This window comes from Fringilla coelebs, assembly GCF_963513975.1.
Source record: "Fringilla coelebs genome assembly, chromosome: 2".
Lineage (NCBI taxonomy): Eukaryota > Metazoa > Chordata > Aves > Passeriformes > Fringillidae > Fringilla > Fringilla coelebs.
The window spans coordinates 103,420,222-103,446,166 of NC_140029.1; positions in this window are offsets into that span (position 1 = coordinate 103,420,222).

Sequence of the window (25,945 nt, forward strand, 5' to 3'; positions counted from 1 at the left end):
GTTTTGACTTATGCTTTGATATTCTTTGCAATGAAATCTGATTTGCCTTTTTTTACAAAACAATACTCAATATGCAGTGGGTTTTCAAAGAGACTGTGGAGATTGCTGGGCTGCTAGAGCTGGGAGGAGGCTGTTTAGTGGAAATATTTGGGATGATTCCAGGGTAGTGGTGAGAATGGAATGATGAATAACATTAAAGTAATTCTCCCTATTTTTTCTGAATTCTGACAGGAGGAAGTAGAAGATTTTTAATGGAAATGGCCAAGAATACACATAAACAGCTTTCCCTCATTCCCTCAAGGGACCATCTTCTGAGATATGATCTGTAAATGGTGTTCTTGTCAAACAAATAACAGGAATATTGAAAAACTTTATACACATGTTAGTTATACATACAAATTTAATACATTAATCACATGTATATCTATATATCTACAATAGTTACATAAAAATAATCTTTTCACTTATATCTTCATTAGTTTTTCAGCAAAAATAAAACCTAGAAGCAGATTCATGTTGCACTCTGAGATGGAATTAAATTACTTGTGAGTGATTCATAATCAACCAAACTCTATGTAAGCACTTCTTGAAGAAGAATGTAAATAGGAAAAGGAGAAATGCACTCCTAGAGAGGGTTTTCTCTATATTTAAATGTTCTTACACAAAATGGACAACTACTGGGTTGGACTAAAGTAGAGCACTCCCATTAAACAGGTATTCTCTAGCTAAAAGTTAATCAAAAGCATTAAAAAGGCTTAGCAATCAAAATAAACAAGTGCAAAGCAAGATGGTTCTCCAAAGAGGAAGAAAAAAAATCAGAAAATCAGGTATGAAGACAGAGTACATACCTCAGAATATGTGTTGCATGATAATGAGTAGGGGGAGAAAATACTGGCAAAGCTGAACAATCTAGGACAATTAGAATACAATTTCTTGCTCTCTGGTTCTATCACCAGAGTCCTGTTCTGTTTTTTAAGTCTCTGCTTGTCACACAGCCCAGAACACAGAAGACTTCAACCAAATAAGCCTGAGCCAAACACTTATAATTTTTACAATTTCATGCTGCTTAAAGCATTGATTAAGGTATGATTCTTAAATGTTCTGCTTGCGTTATCCCAAGAAACTAGAAATAGTTTGCTCTTACAGGGAAATGAAGGATCAGATATTATCAAAAAGAAAATCAAAGTCCAAAAAAGTGACAAATTGCATCACTTCAACATGTAGAGGCAAATACTGCACTGAATATGAGACGAGAGAAATTTAACCTGTATATTTTCCATAGGGGCACTTATGCAGAGCTTATAAGACAGCAACAATTATAAAGGAGAAAATGAAATAGCAGAGTGTAATTTTCAAGGATTTGTTTTACTGGATAATTCAGTATAGAAATTATGATAACTGCTGTGCAAATTGAATGTAGCAAATACAGCTGTATTTTAACATGAAACCATGATTAAAAAAATAGCAGCATGATATTCAATCATACACTTAGCTTTTTGGTTAGGAACATTGTCAATTGTTATTTAAGGTCTGAGCAGATGCACACACATTTATTTTTCTATTATAACACCACTAAGTGTATATATGATTTTATCATATTTCAAAATCACAAAAAACCAAAAGAAACTAAAAAAATTATATTTCTGCTATAAAAATGCTTATTGTACCTCATTATATTTATAATTTTGTGGCAATTTCAATCAAAACTCTGAAAGTTTCTTGTGTTTGACACAAAAAAAAAAGTTCCATCTGTTTTCTGAATGAGGTATTTCTTAGAACACCAACATGGTGAAGGAAATTAAGTAAGGATTATGTACTGAGATGTCTGTATGAGGAAAGAAATACAATCTTTACTACTTTTATATAATATCCTGTCACTGATTGGATCTTTATATTCCCTGTGATTGAGACAATATTCCAAATACTTACAGGGAAAGGAGTACTACAGCTAACAGTGGCTTCATGAACATTAATGAGGTCAGGAACTGAAAGCTCATTCCCTCATTGCTGATTGCACACAGAAAACATTCTCTGGATAAAAGAGAAGGTATGATATATATTAAACTATCATAAAGTTTTGTGGTGATGCATTCCCTCCCTCTCCAGGCCCTTCCCCTGCAGCATTCCCTGAGCTCTGGAGCTCTGACAGGTTGGGCAGTGAGCACTTGGCCACAGGGCTCCTGGAAAGCCCAACTCAGGACAAAGATAGACCAGGCACTCCCTGACACCTGGGCTCCACAGACCAACTATTTTGTGACTTTTCTTCTAGGAAATTTTCATTATTTTTAACAATCATTTTTACATCATGATTTTAACAGGAAACAAGGCCTTCCTTGTTGAGATCCCAGTACTAAAAGTATTTTCATGACATATGCAAGATATGCATTGAATTCTTCCACAGGCATAAGAAATGCTATATTTTTAATTCTATGGAATAGTTAAATGTAGGTAGGAAGTTTAAATGCTCAGTTGTCAGCACAGAATATTCATTCTGTGCATGTATAATCGTTCTTAATATTTCTTTGGGGCTTTCAAGATAAAACCAACTACCTACAACAGACTTTCAGGCACACTACAGATAAAAGAACAACAGAATCATAGATTATGTTAAGTTGGGAAGGACTCGCAAGAATCATTGAGTACAATTAATTCCCTGCTCCTCACAGGACTAAATAAAACTAAACCACATGAGTCAGAACATTGTTCACTCACTCCTTGTATTCTGGAAGAAGTTTTTCTGCCTTACGTCTGTGAACGTAAGAAGTTCCTTCTCAGTCCCAGTTTAAGTGTTCATATAATGTTGAAGTTGAGAAAATATAAGGAACATGCATTGTATTGACAAAAATTTGTGTTGGTTCTGGGACGGAATGGAAACTATATCCCTCTTAAATTCTCCCAAGACAAAGATAACACCAAAAAATTCCTTCCCATGTCAAACTCATAACCTGAGGTGATTACTTAATGCAGTAATTTAGTGACTGAATAATTGGAACTGACTGATTTATTGATTCAATTTAAAATGTGCCCATTATTTGATCATTGTACTGTTCATATTTAATTAGCTAATAAAACTGTAGCATATTAGCTAGAAATATGTCTCATTAAGCAAATACTTGCTTGCTTATGCTTTTCTTTTATAAAATCCATAATTGTCTCATAGAACTGATTTATTTTCTCGAGTTGCAATATGTGACACAAACTTTCAAACTACAAATAAATGTGGGAAAGCATCTTCAAAATAGTTGGCTCTCTTGCCATCTAAATTCATAAACAGAGATTAAGGAAAGTATTCCCATTTAACTAATCTTTGCCATAGCGTTGGATCCAAATCAGAGTTGGGTTTATCCAGTCAGTAAAATGGGAAAAAAATGAGGGAAGGAGAAGCAAAGGGGGAAAAGCAGGGGATGGGGAGAGGGAGGGAGGGAGGGAGGGAATGAATGCTTCATGGTAGCCAAGTGCTTTGTGGGCTTAAAATGGTCAATGCTAGAAATGGAAGTGTGCTACCAGGCCCTTTAGAATCAGCCCCCCATGTAGGGTAGTGTGGTGTCCCGTAGTGAATGGAGCACATCTCAGACATCAGAGAGAAAAGGGAGAAAGGGTGTACTGGTTTGGCATCACAGAAGTCATGCAAAGAGAAGCTGCTAGCAGTTTCCTCTGTGTCTGACAAAAAACCAATCAGTAACTCGCTTTCAGAATTGACAATTTGTTAAACCAACAAAAAAAGAAAAAACTGAACACACCTCTGTGAAGACATATGTTAAAAATGAAAAGTCCTGGGAATTCTCTCTTTCCCTTCCAACCAGCCAAGAGGTAACATGGCTGGCCCAGCACCCTGTCTTGGCTGGGCTGGGCCCCAGAGGCTGCAGGGCAGGGGCAAGGGAGGACATTGGCCACTGAGTCCAAGCCTGGCTGCTGAGATCCCAGACACTCTTCTGTGGGAGTCCCTCCAAAATATCCCTCATCTGCCTCACAGCTGTCATTGAGGGACCATGAAGAAAGGATCCCCCTGTCCCCTGGCCTCTGGCTTTGGGAGCCAAAAGAGCTCGGAGACCTGAGAGCACGGCTAAGCTACTGCCGTCACCGGTGTGTGTGTTTTGCTGCATGCTACACTGCGCTCCAGGAGAAGAAAAAGGACGTTCTGACCTTTTTGCAACAATAGCTCTGAGATTTTCCTCCCCCAGTTCTTGGCATGGCTGGACTTTTCCCGAGAGTTAGGAGTGGTCCCTCGAATAAAAACCCTTTCATCCATTTGCACCCACCATGACAGACAAACTGAGATGTAGGAAGCCACCTCACCAGAGAAAAGCTGAGACATGAAATCCCCACGTGGAAAGGCCTCTCCCACACTTTCCAAGGACTGGGACTGAAGCCCCCAGCCCGGGGGAGGTGTGCGGGGGGAAAGGCGAGCTGAGCAAAGCGAGATGGATGTTACAGGTGCGAGCAACCAACCATGGAAACAAGGGCTCTCGCCCACTGAGATACGGACTGTGGGTACCCTTCTTCCAAATACCATTTTTTCCCCTCAATCCAATAGATTCAGTTTCAAAATCATTCCCTTCCCCCATCGAAAAAATGTATAATTGGAATCCTGATGAGCTGCACCTCTGAGATCTCCCCGGACGTGAACTGGTGAACCTCATCGGACAGACACCAAAGGACCTTCACCATTCCTTTGTTTGTTAGCTATATACCCTTTTCCTTTTCCTTTTCCTTTTCCTTTTCCTTTTCCTTTTCCTTTTCCTTTTCCTTTTCCTTTTCCTTTTCCTTTTCCTTTTCCTTTTCCTTTTCCTTTTCCTTTTCCTTTTCCTTTTCCTTTTCCTTTTCCTTTTCCTTTTCCTTTTCCTTTTCCTTTTCCTCCCTTTTTTCCTTATCCTTCCCTTTTCCCCCAATCCTTTCCCTTGTTCAGTAAAGCCTCCATGCTAAAGTAGGCATGTTTTGAAGTAGTTTGGATCCCACGAGAAGTTTGAACAGAGAAAGAGAGAAGAGTAATGAAGACCCTTTTCCCCCAGGGAGAGAAGATCTCTGCTCCCAGAGATAAAGATGATTTCAAAGATAGATAAAGAGAACCTTTGCTCTTGAACAGCTCACCTTTAAAATAGTACCCCATAAGCTGACATGGCCCATAAATGCAGCTGTGGGAAGCTGTGAAAGATGGGCGGGACTCCACAACTGCAGATTATTTTCTGGGCAGCTGCTAATTGTGGAAACTAAAAGCCACAAAAGAACTGTTTTCTTGTGGAGAAGTCTCCATAAAATGATAAGAGGGCATCTCCCTAAGTAAACTGCAGAAAGATTATTCTAGAAGCGATAAACTGATTGAATTATTTCTAAATATTGCTAGTGGGAAAGAAAAGGTTGTAAGGGGAAGGAGAAATGCTCTGAAAGTTTTGTTCTGATTCCTATTATTCTTTCTTTTAGTTACTGTTAATGAAGCTTTCTTTATATCCTTTTAAAGTTTTAAGCCTGCTTTGCCTTCCTCCTAATCCTATCTAACAGCAGGAAATGAGTAAGTGTATTCCAGTGAGTGCACTGGCATTTGGCCAGCGCTGAAACCCACCAAATTAATTGGTGCATTGGTTGGGAAATCTTGAATTGGGAACCTAAACCACTACAAAGAGAGAGACTAACTTGAATTTTACATAATAGCCTGATTGTGCAGAATATGGTAAACTTGAGAATCTCTGCATCATTTCACTCTCTTCCATTCCTGATGGAAATTTCCTTTCTAGGAGCCAGCATCATGCTGCATTTCGAATTTGAGGCTGAATCAGCCGTGATAACACACCAAAGTCCAAAGTATTTCTGATCAGTGCTTGAACAGTCTTTGTACATCCTGCCAGATACAACAAATCTTTAATAGCATAATTGCTATATAGGTGTTTCCCTCAGTTAAAGACAATGACCCTGATTCACCATCAATCTAAATCACGGCCTCCTAACCAAGTCAGGATTTCTGCACTGGTGCAAATCAGATGAAATCTCAGCCCATTAATCAAATATTTAAGAAATCATTACTTATTTCATACCTGTTCAGAATTTTCTTGGAAAGCTACATGTCCAAGAAAATCACAGTATCAGAAATTGAATTTCTACTATGTCCTCATGTTACAGCAGAGAGTACACTTCTATTTTGAGAGTATTAATTGGAAACACAAGATTATAAACATTATTGGAACTACATAGAGAAAAAATAGTAAAAAATGCCCCCAACACATTTATAGTAAATTACTGGAGATATTAATCACTAATATATAGTCTGAGGATAGAAGTCAAAGTTTAAATTAACACCTAAAAATATATATTTCCTATGAGGATTGTCCACAGGAAAAGCACAAACAAATACAAAATGTCAGGTTCAAAGTCCTTGCAACACCTGCTGTTATTCAAATGTCCATTTAATTAGTACAAACCGAAAGACAAAATTATTATTGCAATGTTTACAAGAACATTAGGAAGACAAAGTAGTTACACATGCAGATAGAGAAAATTATTTTGCTGACAGTCCTTTCAATAATTTAAAAACTACTACCATGAAAAATTAAATTTAATTAAAAAGTAAACAATACCAACAAGTTTTCTGAGACTAGAAATGAAAATAAATCCCTTGTCATAAAGTATCAGTGAGTGAGCCACAGTCTGTTTCTTCTACTGACAACTGTACATATCCTGAAACAAAGCAATTCATGACAGAAGAAAAATATATAAATCAGGAGAATGCAATTGAGCAGCAATGCTCAACACTCTCTTGTAGCTGAAGGAGTATATTTTTGCTGTTCTGCTGCAATATTTGATTGTTTTCTTTTTCTTTTTCTTTTCTTTTTTTTTTTTTTTTATATTATAGCATCTTTCTGCTGAGTTCCTAGATGTGAGATGCTGGAGTGAGGACAGAAACAGCACTGCTCCACTGACTCTTGGTGAGTTTACCCTTTCTGTACTAAAAAGACTCATATTTGAAAATAATTACTTGTCTCCTTCATATTGGCTGGAATCAGTGACTGTGGATGGAAATCACAGTTGTTTGATCTAGTCTTTTCTGCTGGCTGGACACAGGAGGGAGTTTCATATCACAAAATGCTCATCTGTTCCCAGTGCTGCAGTCTGTCAGAGTAAATCAAAGGCTAAAGGTGTTACCAGCAACAAGAACATACTCATTTCTAGCAGATTCAAATTGCTCTGTGAGCCACTCTCAGAAACAAACCAAATCCCCCGAAAAATGAAAATTCAGATTAGATACTTCAGATAATTTCGACTTACTTATTTTGCTAAAGAAATCTAACTCTGAATGTGTAGAGATACTTTTCCCTAAGTGGGTAGTTCCTTATTCAAATCAACCCATAAATCTTGTACATATCAGACAAGCAACATACATTTCTTGACAGATTTTGAACACAGTTTAGAATCTGTAAATTCTAAATTTGAACAGTTCTATTTTTTTCTTGTGGAATGATGGTTCATTTATGAAACAGAGTTTTGTTTAAAAACACAAAACATAAATTAGTGGATTAGTGGATTAATTCTTTTGTATTAAATCCTTAAGAGAACAAGTCACAGTGAATAACTGACTCTCTTTTGTACTTGTGGATGGTCTGTACACTCATTTCAAGTTTGCTGATAAAATTGTTTTTTCAGTTTTAAAATATCAGGTTGGTGGAATCTTTATTAATTTTTTCTCCCTTGGCAGATTATGAATATCTCATTGGCTGTATTTGTGATCTGAAGTTCCAAACGCACATTTAGTAATTGTTAATCAGGAGTTTTTCCAACATTAACTCTCATTTTTATTGGAAGTCACAGCAGTTGCTTTTGGGGCTTCAAGATTTGCAAATATGTCTAAGAGCTCACCTCCCATTAAGTTGATGGCTACATAAAGTTACCACAGACCTGACAGTGGAGAAGAGAAACAGGCTGTCTAGAGGTCCCATTAGTTATAAATTATAGGATTATATTTATAAGTATCTATGTAAAAATCTGCTGCATAAGAATTCTTCACGCTTTCAAAATTTAACCCACCTCTAATTCCTGGCTATTGACACATAATTTTTAATTTCTTCTAGCCAGAAGGTTTCAGTGCTTTCTAAACAAAATTCCTAGATCACAACCACAGTCTATCTCAATTTTCAATCCTCTTTTCTCCTTCATTCCTCAAATCTCTATTTAAACCTCATCAGTTTTTATGAATCCCCTCTGGGTATTCTGTCATCACCCTCTGCAAGTATCCTGTGAGTTGCTCTGTCTGAGATCTCTCCTTGTACTACTCTGAAGACACACACTCCTACTGTTTTCAGGTAAAGTTCAGAAACCCAGATGTAGCTGACACTCACCAAAAATCTGCTCACAGTACTCTTATGAATATGAATGAAATTGAATAATTTCTGAAGATGTTGCTTCTTTCCTTCCCCTCCAATTTTTTTCTTATTTTTCTGTACCATCAGACAACTACAGAATTTATTTAGAGACGCAGATTAAAGTTATATTCATTATCTTTTTCATTATTTGTGTGTGACCGCTTCAAATCTACGGTCATATTTCTGAAATGTGAATTTAATCTTTGTCAGATGACGTCCTTCCACTAGAAGCTCTTACAGTCAGCTTCACAAATGTTATATCTGCAGTGAACCAAGCAGTGTTTGTAGCACAGAAAGTATGTTACAGCTCCAGGCTGCTCTCCAGGCTGCTGGCTGGGCCCTCAAGCTTATGTTGGACAAGACATGGATGATTCCTGGTCAAGACATGAGAAGTTGCTGTAGCTGACAGGCAGCAGTGTGGCAGTGCTGAAAAGGCAGGCAGGTTTCATAGCTGGCTGCACAGGGAGTTGTGACCCCTCTGTGCCAGGATTCACAGGTGTTTGGGGAGGAGTCTGAGGTATGTTCAGGGGACTAAAGCCTTGTAAAGCCAACAGATCCTAAAAGTCATTTATCCCATAAAATGCTGAGATTTGACTGCAGGTACCAGGACTAGAACCACAGGGAAAACCTAAGTGAGCAGGTTGTGTGGGAGGACACTGGCATGGGGGAAGTACAAGAGTCTGAAAAGGAGTCAGAGCATGAACAAATGGATAAGTTACCCAAAGTACCTACAAAGGGCAGTGCTTGCTGGGGAGCCCAGCATGGGGTTTCCACATGTGCAGCATGATAAAGCAAACCCAGAGTTCTGACCTCAATACAAAACACATTTCTTCTTCCTCAAACAGGAGGAAGCCTAGGAAGGAGCACCTGGACAGAAGAAGGATGTAGAATTCTGGTATTACCATGTGAGAGCCTACCCACCCACAGCAAAGTGTATGGGATATGTTAATCACACTGGTCTGGACCTGAGCCATTGTCTCCACTATATGTAGAAAATAAAAATATGGGTACATTTACTGGATAGTCTTTGAATTGTATATACAGTGTTTTGCTCACATTTTCCATCATTTCTGCGCAAAGACTAGGATAACTGGTTTTGGGTGGTCCTCATTCTGACTTCATTCTATACCCCATGTGAATTATAGTACTTTAGGTGTGAATATCTTGCCTGCAGACAGAAGTCTTTGCCATATAAATATTATGCAGTTAAATAATCCTTAACTTGTAGCTTATCAATATGTTAATGCTGAGAGTGACTTGAATAAATTCAACGTGGATTCAAGGGAACATGCATAGGCAAATGTTTAGCAATGTACCTGTACCTCTAATGTTTATTAAGAAGTCAAGAAACCTTCATAAGAATAAGCTTTTAATTCTGATGTCCTGGCCAAATTTCAGCTTATGTAATTATACTCTGCCTGCTTCATTTTCCCTTGAATTTTTAATTAGATTCAGCATTCTTCTGCTTTTGTCCTGAGCCATTGTGGAGTGTGGATGTGCTCTATTACCCACTGCAGCATGATACACCACAAATGTACTGCAGAGCTGGCTGAAGCAATTTCTTTCTATACAGCTTGTAATGTAAAAGAGTTTTGAGGCATTCCATGAAGAACAGCTCTCTACAAACATATGGACACTTAACATGGAATCAGTGCAGCAAGCAAAGGTTGGCCAGCCCCTCTGGTCCTGAGCCAGACAAGCACTACAACACATGGAAGATTCTTCTGGCTTCATCTCCCATGAGTAAGTATTTTGCTAGATTTGTTTTCAGAAAGAGGAAATTCTGTCTGATCTGCAGTCAGGAATGCTGGTGAGGATTCTGTAGTCTTTGACACTAATCTCTCATTTGGAACTCATTTCCACAATTTCTTCTCTCTCCATTCAAGACATGATGTTTCTTGCAGCAACCACACAGCTTTTCAGGGAAAGAAAAAAGTAGGCAATAAAGCAGATTACTGTATGTTCTCAGGGGGAAAAGGATATTGTTAATTTTCACCTCACAATCGCCTTTATGCCAAAATCAAAGTGTACTTCATTACAGAAAATAAAACCCCAAACAAGCTATGGTAATCTCCAGTTGTAATAAACCTTTTGTTGCTATAAATGAGATTTGAGAGCTATGTGGCTGATATGCACATCCCTTTTTCATAGCTAATTTTATTAAATTAGATACTGAGACTAATTAGTGGAATTCTACATTACCCTTTCTTTCCTTCTCTAAGTACCAGTTATTAAAAGTACCATGGATACTTTACCACAAAACTTCTAGCACATATCTCTTCTACTACAGTGCTTGGACTCCTTATATACACTTTTTCATACATATATATATATATATATATATATATATATATACTTACAGTATATAGTAGATTAGAAAGAGAGACCCAGATCCCTACTAACTCTGTTACTTTTCTCCTCATGACCTAGTAATGTAACTGGCAGCTCAATAGCATTGTGAAAATAAGATGGTTATTTAGGGAGTTGATCAACCTAAAAAAAATCATATACCCAAGAGGAATTTATTCCCAAGGAACAAAACTTCTCATTTTTAATGAAATGTGAAGATATTCTCTGAAAGTATGGAAAGAAACAGTATGGGTACAAAGAATACAAAATCTGGGTGCTCCTCTACAAGCATGTTTACCTCCTGCCTTCTCTACAGTGAAATGTACATCAGTTTTAAAACAAATACTGCTAGGGAACCTATATGAAACTAATTTTAAAATACTAAAAAAATTGTTTTCTTAATAAGAAAGGAGAATCTCATTTTTATTACAAGCAGCTCACAATTAGATATAAAGACTGAAAAGATAGAATTTTTCTTTGAACACTATAAATACTATAAGGTGTGGTATATTCTGTAAATACTATAAGGTGTTCTCGTGTGATGGTCATTTTAAGGCATTTGACATCAAAGGCTGAAAAACTAGAACTGACTGAAATATTTTTGAAACAATGTCTTTTCAGAGAGCTGCAAAGATTGGTAATGTGAAAACCTTTAACAGGTTTGCATTGATTTTGCTTCACTGTTTGCTAGGCAACTGCTTCATTTAGTAGCTCCAGTAGTGATAGGACGGGTTCTGAAAAATGGCATTATAATCATCCTATAAAGTAGTATAAACTATTTCTATACTATGTGATGGGGCACAGGAGCCACAACAGCAGACATAGTGTTAATGGGAGTCAAATGGTTCTCTCAGCCCTCAAGGCTGAGCCTAGGTGGGAACAAGCAGTCAAAGTAGGAATTAAAACAAGCAGCTGATTTAGGGATTAAAACATGTAGTTTCCTTTAAAAGACAATGGGACTACCCTTGAGAGAAGCTCTGGTTCCTGAGAAGGGGTGTGGGAAAAGAAGTTAATAACGAATCACTGTTTCATAATAAATACATGGCTGCACTAAAAGCTAATATTTAGTCGATATTGGCATTTTATCTTTTAGTAAAAAATGGGGTGACAAATTTCTGGTCTTATAATTTAAAGCAGATGTACTAAGAATTACTCCAAATGCAGGGCAATATTGGTAGAACAGTGTATTTGGAAGTACTAGACAGCGTTAATTTTACTGTGCACTGTTCTGTGATATTCTCATGCTTTTCCATGCAATTTTTAAAGGTGAGTTTCTACCCCTGCCTGTAGGAGGAGCATACTTATTGTGTAACCACAGTTTGCTTACATGGTTTTCCTTAATCAACTTCCAGTGGTCCTTTGTATTGTTCTAAAGCAATGCTTTTGTGAGGAGAAACAGAGGAAGTTGCTTCTCAAACACAAAGATGATGCTCACTGCGACAATGAAGAGTCACTACAAACCCTTACAATGCCTGGAAAATCTTGGTTCAGAAACAGAAACTCATCTCTGTGAACCTGCTGACACCACATGGACCTACCCACAGAGACCCTTCTAACCTACCCAATCGCAGTGGAAATGGAAACTGTGAAACAAGCAGCTGTAACCAAGCCTCCCCTTGGCTGAGACAGATATTAGTAGCTAACTCTTCATCTTGTTTGTGCTGTTCTTGCAGTCTTAGAGTGATCTTAAAATTAAATAAAGTTTTATGGTTGTAAATATAAAATACTTACACAATAAAAAAGAATTATTATAAGTATTGTTATCTACACTTATCTCTCACATCACAAAGAGATTTTTTTCATTTTAGGAGAAATTTTCATTTTACTATTTCTTTTTAAAAAAGCCAAATACATACACATCCAAAAGTTTCAGTCCTAGAGATCTAACTCTCTTAAGGCCCAGAAAAAATATTTTTAGATTTCCTATCTAGAAAACAATATGCAGTAATTTAAGAGACACAATCCATTCTACTATAGATATTACTAAGCTAAAAACGAATGTTTTCCATGCACAGTACTCAGTTAAAAAAAAGAAGTTTAGTAAAATATAAATATCACAATTCAGACTTTTAACTCTAATTCAAAGACACAACCTTCTCTTTATGTTACTTTAAACTGCTGCTATGAAGATTTACTATTTCCTTGTTACTAATACTCCAGTTAGTAGTAAGTCAAATTTTTTTTCTTTTATCAATAGATCTCAAACCAAAAGGAAAAAAACCAAACCAACAAAAACCCAATAGCAAATCACTAAAAAGGGTAATGGTGAAAACAACAATTAAAATCACAATCTTTTAAATCAGTTTGACCTTATTTGAAAGCTTGTGTCCAGTTTCTCAAATTGAAAACCTCTTCTTGAAAGCAGCTATTTGGTTTGTTATTTATTTACAGGTTTTTTGTGTAGAAAGTTAAAAAAACCCAAAACCTAAACCAAAACAAAGAACTAACCTGTTCTGTACCTTGGGTGTAGCAAGAAAATAAAAACATGATGGAAAGTTACACAAGTTTGGGGGTTCTTTTTGTGTGGTTTTTTTTTTGGGTTTGTTTTTGGTTTTGTGGTTTTTTTTTTGTGGTTGGTTTTTTTGCTTGTTTGTTTTCTTTGGGTTTTTTGTGTGGTTTTTTTTTTTTGGTTTGGTTTGGTTTTCATGAGGCCATTGGTGGTTGTGTGTGGATTTTTTTTATTTACCCTAGGAAAAACTGTAATTGACACAAAAATGAAACTAAATCTTTATGAACTAGAAAACATGTTTTATATATAGGATGGATGTTTTCCAGCTTACCTCCATTTTCAATACTGATCACCACCCCTGCTTCAGAGCAATAATTTGTCTGAAAACCTGGTGGCAGCCAAGCTGTGACCAGCAAAGTTCTGGGATGCTGTGGTTCACAGTAAGAAGCAGCTGTACTTTGAGTCTAATCCCAATGGTAAAATATCTTTAATTAAAATGTAAGATTTGGATACTGCTAAGCATTAATTATTATGTTTCTAATACACAGGAAAGTCATGTACAGTTTCACTTTTTTTTTTTTTTGCTATTGTTAACTGAAAAGTCCCTGCAGTTTATCCTACTTATTATCCTTCAAATGCACATAATTATACTTTTGGAATACATTAAAAATGTGCAGTGCAGAAATACAATGAGTAATTCACTGCAGCACACACTGCATAACAGAACATAAAAACCTGGGGGAGACTTTCCCCTTTCTTTTTTCTCTTTGAGAAAAGAGAGAGACTTTCTCTTTTCTTTTTTTTTTTTTTTCTCTGAATGTAAATACTCCTGAAGAACCTAACTGAGATTTCTCACATTTAAACTTCACAAACATAGGGATTTTTCACAGGGAAGCACAAATGATCAGGTGGCAGCCAAGAGAATGGTAGTCTATAATGTACAAATGAATAATTATATTTGGATTTCATTTATTGGTAGGACCCCTGGGTAATTTTTAATTTTAAATTCTCAGGTATCCTAAAATTGTGAAAAATAAAAGATGACAATGTGTAAGACAGACCATGGCAATGTGCAAGCAAAGTAAAATATACTGCAGAAGGATACTATGAAATGCATTCTTAAGGTTTTTACTTTGATCAAATAATTGCAAAAATATTAGGTGTTACTTTCTTAAGTCCTAAATACATTCATCTAAGTATATGTAAGAAAAATAAGTAAATATCTAGTACTCAGAATAAATCTATTAGATTTTTTTCTGAAATATGAGTGAGTGGCTACCCAACATGTGATTTGTCTCTGCAGTTTACTATAATCAGCTATTTTTGTTGGATTTTGCCAATCTTTTACACTGGGTTTTTCTTCAACATGTGCAGAGCCCAGAATTGTGGAAAAAAGCCTTTCTTATGTATGAGAAATGCATAAAGTTCCTCTCAAAATGGAATGATGATATTTCCATATAAATGGGAAAGAGTACATGTAAACACAGTGGAAATCCCTGTCAGAGAAGACCATAGACACTGAAAAAGACTGCTTTTCTTATTGTGCTTTCTTTCACTGCTCACAAGAAAGTTAGGATACAGTTTTTTTCAATAAAATCTGCAAATATGGAGCCTAAATGAACAAAATAAATAGTGAAAAAGTCAGATAGCAAAAGGCAAATTCTTAAACACAATGGATTTTTAATTTTTATTTTATTCCATTTGGCCCTTGATAGAACCAGTTCTCCCCTTCACGCATATTCTTAATGCCTTTCCACATTAATTGTTCCTAAAATGGTACAAGCTGGACAGCTTGTTAGGGATTACTTATGCATTTGGAAGGCATGTAGCAAAAGAACCAACATCCATGAACATACACTTCATAATCATATATTCTATTACAAATTTAATTCCAGCTGAGAGAATATGAAGTCCAGCAATTTAGTTGGCTAATGGAAGGAGCCCTATGCTTTCTGACACTGTTTGCAATGTAACATACCCCCTCCCAGCTACACTCACCAATTGTAAATATCCCTAAATTAGATAATGCACATTAATGCTTCAGCAAGTGTACTGTAGCACTTAACTTTCCTCTCAGTACTGCCTCAGACTAGAACAATAATTCTTCAAAGTGCCAATGGATTCTTTAAAACATTGAACTTCTCCATCAAGAATTGGTAAAAATCTTTTCAATGCATATTATTACTGAATTTTGATTACTTGGATATTTTATGCCCATGATGAATTGCTTTGCAGTCTTATTTTCCTTTGATTAACTGTTTCCTTTTGAAAAAAAACCCCAATGAGATAGTTTTAATATCAGTGGTTTTTACATGTTTCTTCATTGTTACTACATCCATGAAACTCCACATGGATTTCCAATCTATGTTACAAAGGTCAACAAAAGATGAATGGAGACTCAGTCCATGCAAGATTCAAAGTGTCAAATCTGTCTCAGTCTGCTGCTGGCTTCTGTGAATTACAAAGAGGAATTCCTCCACTTCACATTTGTTTGTTTTCATACGTGGTGGAGGCTAGAAAACATTCTAGCATGCATTCAAAAATTCCTTATGAACAGTTGCCAGATAAGTAGAGATATCATTCATAATTGATGATCAAAATCACAAGATCACTTTCTCCCTTTCCAATGAGACACACTTACATCACTAAGAGAAATACTATTGTATGCGAAAAACATTTCTTAAGAGAAGATAGTTGCTTTTTTCTGACTTTTTAAATTCAAAGTAAAATGTATGACTTTTAAAAGATAGCCTTGCAAAAAAGTGACTTAAGTAGACTTTGGAAAGGTTTGAATATATCCTAACCAAAACCAATTAATTTTTTTTATTATTCTTCTGCAAAATGAATCAACTGAATTAAATTTCCAGTGAGTTTTAATTCTTTTTAACATGTGTACTAAGGTAAATAGGGAGAGAAGCATACAAATACTCAAACTAGAAACTTTCCAAAGTTTTTCAGCCTTATCTGACCTTGGTATTCATTGTCCTGCTGATCAGAAGGATTAGTCAAACTTCATTTTGACAAGGAGGCTGACAAATTGTTTCTATAGCAAAGAATAATACCTACAATTGATTGCATTGTCACTGTAAACTGTTGCCATCCAGACCATTCCTCATATCAAGAGGCATATTTCAAGTGTTTATTTTGCAATAAAAGACCTTTTAAAACACTGTATCATCTGTGAGTAATGATGCTTCTTAGACTCTGCAAAGAAAAGTAATCTCTCCAATGTTTGGTTCTGGGAAATCATACAAAAGAAAAGAGGGAGAGAAATGGTTAAATACACAAATTAATGAGGAATCTTTCCTTTCACAAATAAATTTAGCATCTTCTCAATCACAGATACAATTGAAATTGTAGCCTTTTCTTTAATCTTGAATAAATCCTATTGTAATAATTTGGAGTCTAAGATTGTTAGCTCTCCAAATCTACATATTGCTTTGAGATCACTGAGAGGACTGCAGAAGTTTGCATAGTAAACAGAGAGGTAGTAGAATAGTGGCACAAAGAGGATATGGGGCAGTGGGGTGTAGCAGAAATCTGGGCATCCACACTGCATGTTTGTGCAGGTGGTGTGGCTATTCTGTGGTCTGTTCATCAGTAGGATGCCTAAAAGCAGAAATGAGGTTCATATAAGATGCAGATTTTGAACAAAAAAAGATAGAATTTCCACATAATATCAATGTTTCTGAATTTTTTGCCATCAAAAGGGATTATTAAGGCCCATTTGAATTTGATGTGGGCCAACATAGTTTCAAGCATATGAGCACTAGAGAAGCAGAATAGAGTTGCTGTATGGGTTGCAAAGCAATTGCAATGCATCTCAGGTACCAAGGGGCAGAAATGTTTTCATACTTTTAACAAATGCCAATTGTATTTGACTTGCTATATCAAATTTCCATTAGTTATATCCACATAATCCTATAGTGACTGCTGTTTGTTGGAAGCTCCAGGGTCACACAAAAACATCCAGTGAACAATACAAAGAGAACAAGTTAATAAAAATCATAATCTCTTCTCAATTCATGAATTGAGAAAGATATATTGACTGAATATAAATGATGACTGACATTCAGTGGGTCCCTTAGAACCTTAATGTCCCCATGACTGCAAAGTACAGCCTTGACTGAAAGAAATGTATGCTTTACCTCTTGAAACTTTAAAAGCTATCAGCAGGAGGAAGCTGGAAGGCTTTTATAAAACTCTCTTTATTCATTGAGAATACATTGTTTGTTATCTTAATGGTATCTATGAAACACTGTGAATCACTATCTATCCCTATTAAATCTACTTTCATATTTCTTCTCTCTCCTGCTCTCTCAACTCCATTTGGAAAAGTTGATGAGGCTGAATAAAGACTGTAATAACAGGATTTAATGGGTATAGTATCTGTAGGTAGACAAGGTCATAAGTGTTTGGTAAGTAGCAGCAAAGGCAAAGGAAAGGAGCATGGTCTTAAATCAAAACCTTTCAGAAAGCTATTGTTAGTTAATACCCTCAGAAACTGACTCACTTCTTTCTAGGGCGAAATTCTTTGTTCATAAACAAAAATATTAGATTGTTAGCTCTGTAATCTTTTTTCTTTCATTGTTCATTGTGTGATTTGCTTAGATGTTAAATCTCAATAAAGGCAGAGATTAAGAAGACCAGCTCTGCAACTAATTAATTTTCCATGGTTACAGAGGAATTTATGTTTTTATATCCTTGGGCAAATCTGTGATTTATAGAACCATAGGACAGTTTGGCTAGGAAAGGACCTTTAAAGGTCACCCAGTCCTACCCTTGGGCAGTGAGCAGACATCTTCAACAGGATCAGGTTGCCCAGAGCCCCACCCAGCCTGGCTCTGAATATTTTCAGGGACAGGACATCTACCGCCTCTCTGGGAATCCCATTCCAGCGTTCCATCATCCCCATTATAAAAAAAAAAAAAAAAAAAATCCCTTATATCTAGTCTAAATCAGCAATCTTTTAGCTTAAAACCATTGCCCCTCGTCCTATACAACAGGCCCTGATGAAAGGTTTAAACTGTGGCTACACAAACTTTCCACAGGAGAATGCAGTGCAGTGCAGAAGTTATTTCATGGATGGTGTCAGCTGTAAGAAGTGTTGTCAACTTGGCATGTGACATTAAGTTTGTTTTAATACATTAGAGCATCTTATATCTTAGGCGACTGAGTAATCATCACTTTTCCTGAGAAATAAATTTCTAGTGGATGTTTGTGGGTTTAATTTCTTAACCTGTCATTTGGAAATATCAACAGACCTTAGAATCCATCATGTCCAAGAATGAAGCTCTCACATCTGGTCAAGTTATTTTATTGATAGTGCTACTAAACCAATAGTAATAAATTGCCCAATTACAAATATACCAATTTTCATGTATAGCAATTTTTCTTCTCCTGCTCTTCCTTTTCTTCCTTCTCTAGCTCACAAATATTAATATTCATTTCTTCCTGTAAAGCACTGGGCCAATGCTATTCTTGAGCCAGACTCTTCTTTTTTTTCCCTGCTACAGTTACTTCCTCCATGTCTATCTTCCTTCCAGCCCTCAATGATTGTTGCATTCTCTCTTCCACGTCCTGGCTCTTTCCCAGACCTTTCCCATCCCCTCACAATTTCCTCTCTTCTTTCAGCTGAGGTTGTTCTGCTCCTAAATTCTGAGAAATTCAAGTTTTTTGTGTAAGTTTTGTTTTCATGTATCTCAAAAATGTAATAAAAAAGGAATATATTTGGTCACTATTCACTTACCTCAAAAGTTTGTAATTCAGGATTAGATGTGCAAGTGAGCTCAGTGAAACCCCACTTAAAACACTGGACTATTAGTCCATCTTAGCAGCAAGAGTCATCAACACAAGGGCTAAAGTGAACCTATATTCTTTAGAATAAAGTCAGAAATAAGAATTACAGCCAAATAATATATGGATTTAAGGGAGAAGAGATTAAGTGAGGGGAAAAGAATTATGTTTGATGTAAGCATCAATAAGAAGGGATCAAACAAAACATTTGAATCATAACCCCCTAATAAAACATTCACTTCATTTTTAGTGTGTACTTGCAAACATATAATATCCTACTTGGCATTTTTGGTTGATTAATTCTCTCCAGGTATTAGTCAGGCACTTTCACTTACACGCTTCAATACCTATATTCATCCGTCAAGGCATTACATAATTTTTTTTCCCCCACCATTTTCAGCTACCAAGAGCTGGACTGAATATATGAGTATACAACAGAGGGGTAAAACATCCTCCCAGTCTGTTTATTACAGTAACTAGAGATAATACAGTAGCACTGCATAATAATAATGAAACAGATCCTTTGCCGGTCTAATGATTTCATGAGCAAGGTTGATTGCTGGCTGATGTTCTGGTTCTACATTTAATTAGTGACTCACTCACCCCTAGTGAAGACATCAACTTGCTGCACAAAACAAATAAAAAGAGGAGAAGTATTTCCAATGTATTAAAAAATGAGCAAGACTACCTCTATGGAGCAAGACTACCCCTGTGCATTTGAATTTTCTGGCAGGACACTCAGCCATAAAATGGTGCGTCCTCATGACACGTGGTTGAAATAAATAGGAGATCTGAATCATGAGTTAAAAAGTTCTTTTAGTTAGTTGGTGGGTTTGGTTGTTTACTTTTTAGTTTTGGTTTCTTTTTGTCCTACCAGATACAAGATTTTCTTCCTCTGATAAGATATTTCTATATCCTGGTCAATTCAGATCAAAGGAAGTATTTAATATTCTTGCAGGGACACTGCAGAATGGATTTTTTTCTTTTGTGTCTTTTTTTCCCTAAGACTGAGTGCGACACTACAGCCTGCTAACTTCCCAACTGCTACAAGTGTTTACTGCACAATCCAATAAACTTCCTAAAGTCCTTAAATTTGCTAGGTTTCTGAGCACTCTGAATGCTGAGATTAAACTAACTCCCACTTGTATTATTTCATTATAAATCAGAAAATTTCACAATAAACTTCAAGCAGCCTCAACACTCCAAATGTTTCTGCAGTTTAGAATGAAAATCAAACTGAGGTATTGGTGAAATACATGAGATTCATACACCACTGTGTATTTTGGGCTCATGTATTTCACCATTAATGATTTAACCATTAGATGATCTCACTTTTGAAATATGGATGATCTTTTTCAAATATTGACAGTGATTTCTTATCTCAACCCATTGTTGCTGGCAATACATTGAACAGTTAATCACATTATTTCCTTCATCAGCATGGATATTTAAATTCTGAATAGAGCTGATTTATTTTTCAATGAAGCACTATATGGGAAAGAGGAAAAGCAACCCAAAAATTACATAGGATCCATTATTTTTAGTTTTTTTCCCTACAGTCTTAGGTGTTCTTCTTATTGTGAAGAAACAAATATCATTTAGTTTCATTTAAACAGATGTTTTTATGTTATATACTTTTCTGTAAGAACAGGGGGGCAAGCCATGCTCCCAAAAATGATAATAGCTTTAAAAAAATAATTCTAATACAGAATACACCAAGATCAAAGGAAGAAACCCTACTAGTTTCCAAAGATACCAGAGTCAAGTAGCCTGCCCTGCAATGATGAACCAGCCATAGGACTCATCAGAAGACTAAAGCTATTAACAAAACTTAGATGCCACCAAATGACTTGACAGCAAGAGAGGTCAAAAGGAAAAATACTCTACTTTTTAAGCACTAGATAGTTTTTAATTTTAATAATTTGTGAAAAGTTGGCCATGGAAGTCATAAATTTTACATTAGGAGCTTTGAAAGTGTTCAGTTTTTTTTAATCTCTATTCAGCAGCATAAAATGTCTTGAGACAAAGAGAAGCAAGTAGATATATTTAAGCAGCTTCCTGGAACATTAAGTGAGAGTGCCAGAAACATGGAAAGGTGACAATTTTGAATATGTTGGGAAATTGAAGGAGTTTATATTAACATAAATAGCTCTAGGCTTTATATAAGTAAACTTTACCTGTATATACCTAATAAAACAGATTTGTTGGCAATGACTTCTAAACCTTTCCACAATGCTGTTGTCTATGAGAACTATTGAAACAGACTGTCATGAATGCACCCCTGAAAGGTTGAATAAATCTATTACTGTTAAATAAATCTATTTCTACACCTCTAAACTGCATTGTACTGTCTATGATTCTATGTGATAAACAGTATATGCTGCTTTAATCACAAAAAAAGTACCTTAGCAGAAAGCTCATTTTGCAGAGTTTTGTCTTTTAGTTCCTTTTAATAAAAAGGAACTCAAAAGAACTATGAAGTCTTTCAATCCTTAAGGCTTTTTATAAAAAAATAAAGATCAACAGATTTGGTGCACATGATGACATGTAGTATTCATATGAGCGAGATATCTAATATACAGCAGTTGAATAACTGCAGTAAATGTAGATCTATGCAGCCATAAAAAAGAAGACAGGAAATATTGGGGAAATTACAGCATAATCCACCCCAGCCAGTGTCCAGAGTTAGATATACAGTCTCTTTCTTGTTCCCTTGTACAATAGAGTGCTTCTCTTTAAGGTTATGCAGTCAGAAAATTACAAGTCAGGATAAAGGATACCATTTATAGCCCTGCTTGACAACTGATGGGCTCTGTTTGTGTTTAATTTAATCCCTTCTGCCTAATATGGGGATCCTAGCAAAAATAGAACTTGTCAAAGCAGAACTTTCCACATCTTCAGGGAACTAGCATTGAACTAGCATCTCTTATTTAAAACGTCTTCAAAACCACACACAGCTATCTGTTTTCCCTGATTTGAATACTGTCAGCCTCCACTATATGTCACCAAATAAATGACATCTGGTAGTGCTTTTAGTCACTTTATTCAAAGATTAATTGGGTTTTTCTGTTTAGAAATCACAATTGAAAACATCATTGCTGGAGCGCAGCTGAGCTGTGCCTGAGCTGTTCATCTGCTCGCTTTGGTGCAGAAACCAGACCTGGACAGGGCTGATGTCTGCTGGGCTCTCACTGGCACTTTGAGGCAGGATATTTATCAGATTTCTGCATGTAGACACATAGATTACATCGATTTCCTAGTCTGGTTAGGGCCAGTGGACTTCATGTTAAGAATTTCAAGAAAAAGACTATTTTGCTTGTTATCCATTTCCAAAACCATATTTAAGAGGATTTATTTCATCAATGTGTGAACACTACTAATTTTACTTTCTTATATCTCTCCTATCCTATTTTTATCCTTGCACAACTCTTTTAAAACTCTCAAAAGTTGAATTATAAAAGTAAAACCCTCTAGCAATTTAATTAAACAAAGACTAACTTTTTAAAGTCTGGTTAAAAAAAAACCCTAGAACTTGGTTCAAAAAACCTATAACTTTCTCTTTTTAATTTTGTTTTATTTTTTGTTTTTCCTATCATACAAATTTTATCAGAAAAAAATGCAGACTATACAGAGAACATACTTTCTTCATGCAGCAGAGCATATCTGCTACAGAATTTTTTTCTACATTCTTCTCAAGTCATGTGTTATTTGTGACATTTCAAAATTATAATACTAGCAGAAATAGCAGCTACTCACAAAAGTCTTTTTGTGTTCTTCCCTTAGATTTATTTTATAGTTCCCAGTGGGTCAGTACAGTAAGGCTTCTTTATTACACCACTCAAAAAAAGCAAAAGAATAATTTTGCACCTTCTGTAATCCTCACTAGAGAGGCTACTTTCTTTTGCCTTGTACTTTTACCCTCTTCACCACAGATTTTTGTTAAGGGAATAGCCTGACCTAGTGGTTAGGAATTCTTCCCTGTGGCTGCCCAATCCCTCGAAGTGTTCAAGGCAGGCTGGATGGGGCTTGGAGCAACCTGGTCTAGGGGAAGATGCCCCTGCCCTTTTTAGAGGGGCTGGAATGAGAAGATCTCTGGGGTCCCTTACAATCCAAGACTGTCTATGGTTCTCTGATCATCTTCCTCTTCTGCGGGACTCAGCTGTATGTGCTGAGATTTAATGTAGCTCCAAAGTCCTAGGAGAGCAGGTCCAGGCTCTTGAGGGGTTTAGATACTGTGCCAATGAAGTACTCTCCTCAATGAAAGACAGCTGAAAGGTGAGAAAAGGACTCTTCCCAAATGAGAATTTCAAAAGCTGTCTTATTTTAGGAACAAAATTTAGCCCTCCAGTGAAGATATATATAGAATGAAATGTTTTAAAGCAATATCTTCCATTAAAAACACTGCACTTAGATTAGTTTGTCAGATAATAATATGGATGGAAGAGATTCAGTAAACTTCATCTCCTAAAAATATTCCTTTACACAGGAATTTCCATCTAATTATTATTTTTTTCTGAATAAGAGCTGCAGGATTTTGCTACTGAACAGTTGTTTCTATTAAAGAACCATATTTTAAAGCTGTTTTTCAATCAATACTTCATTTAGTGTTTCAAATTCATGCCTAAATTGCAAGCAAATGAGTAATCCCTGGGAAGCTAGTGGCACTCTAAAGATGTTTCAGATTAAGTATCTGTATCAGCATCTCACTCACTGAGACCCCAAAAGAGAAATGTAAAGAATTTCTTCAGAGGTTTTCAGATACCTATCTATGATTCAGAGAAATCATAAAGGCCTGCCAGTGTCCCGCCTGACCAAGCATCTTCCCAAGACAGTGATAGATACAGTGAATTCCTTTCCAATTACCTTTGGAGATATGCCCATTAGCATTTACACAGCTCATTTATAAAAGATCACGATTTTACCCAGTGTTAAATGTGAGACAATAGCAGCAGTGCTAATGTATTACAACATTTATGTGTTTTTACAGCAACTGTGGTGGTTTTATTATTTCTTGTGCCTCAGCCAGGGCCCACAGGCATTGTTCAGAATTTATTCACACCATCCAATAAACAATTGCTCTGGAATTGACTGCTCAGGAGATTTGTCTGCCCACAGGAAATCCCAGCCACCTCCCAAGACAGGAGAGTAATGACAGTGAAAATAAAATAGCCCAGCAATGATACAGAACAGGAAGACTGGGTCAATGAGTGTTCTTTCTGAATTCCAAACCAAGTCAGATTAAATTTTAGTTTCAGAAACCCTAAGATTCATACTTGTAATTTTGTTTAGTTCTGGCTTGAGCAGATACATTTAGAGTAAATTCACAAAATAAAATTAGGTCAACTTTTAGATTTATATAAATAAGGACTGTAAATTCCCACAGAAGATGGACATTAGTCATGTTTGGGTTTGTTGGTTTTGGTTTTCTTTTTAAATCTAGACCAATCTAATAGTCCTCACACCTTTACATGGTTTGATTCCAATTCAATTCAGAAGAACAAGAATGAAATGGCTAAACAAACTCTCAATGTCTATTTGCCATGGTGCATATAACCAAGATGCATACTTAACCTACATCTATCAATGTATAGAGCCTTTATATACAGAAAACTCTCAGTTTGTTAGTGATTGTATTTCAATTGATTACTTAAGAGAAATTTCAATATTAAATTTATAATAAAATATTTAAATGAATGGAAAAATAGAAAATATTAAGAAATTGTCTTGTCTGAGAAGAAATATTGAAAATGCAGTTGTATGTATTTTACACCACAAAATTCATACGAAGTTCAATACTTTACTAAAAGATAAATAAATTATAATGATTCTTTCATTGTTATCCATTCAATTCATTTAAGACTAGTGCTCATTTAAATATATAAACTGTGTATGGTGAAGGCCACTGTTGTCCCAGAGAGACAGTGAGATCAATACAATCCTAAAAGGTTTCTTAAGCTGAAACATATGGAATCAGACGTGCTTTAGTATTTTCAAAGGGTTGAACTCTGTAAGAGTCTGAATCCTTCTCCAGTCCTTTCTTAATCTATTTTGGTTTTTTTTGTTTCTTTGTAGTCAAAATGTTGACAAATAACTTCATACATCTCTAAATATCTGTTACCTAATTTACATTGCGTACTACTTTTTGCACACTGCAGGGGAGTCCTCTGATACCAGAGAGCTTTCCCCACCCAGGCTGATAGAGAAGAATTAACCCATGATGCAATACTGCCAACCTACATCAGATTGCCTCCCCCACTGGCCAGTTGACACTGCCCACCCCAATTATTCATCCCTAATCTCTTCCTACAGGTTGCTGCTCTTTGCCTGCCCCTGTGCCCTCGGGACATTGGCCACTCACCCCACACTTAAGTCTGTGCAGACCACATGGTTTTGTCTTTGTCTCTGATCCCTTCAGCATGCCTTGGAATAAATCTTTGCTGGAATCCATCATGCAAAGACCCTTCCTGTCGTTCCTCTGCTGGCCTATCTGTGGTGTGTGTGTGCATGGACTTGAAATGGCAGTTCTTGTGGCCTTACTCTGAGTGGCTTCTGAAGGAGACACTTCAAAGGAGGTTGCAGAATTTCTACCACCCTGCCATGCTGCAACACACTATGATGTGTAAAGTGGGATAGATAACTCACCCTTCTGCAGGCTAGTTCACTCTATGTGTTTCTCCAGTGAAATTAAAGTATTAGTGTAATATTATTTATCTTAATGGTAAGGGATTTTCTGTACTTTAAAGAATTTTATTTATTTTGCTTTTGTTCCTAAGATATCTCTAATAACACCTCAACATCCTTCAGCACTAGGAAATGTAAACATTAAAAAAAGTAGTTTAGGTAGTAACAAAACATAGGTGTATAGACAGTGTGCATGACACTGCATTAAAGCTAGCTGGTGTTTTCAGAGCGGTAGATTATTTATATTATTATATATATACACATTATATATGTTATATACACATATATTATTTATGCATATACATTTATATAAATATAATATATA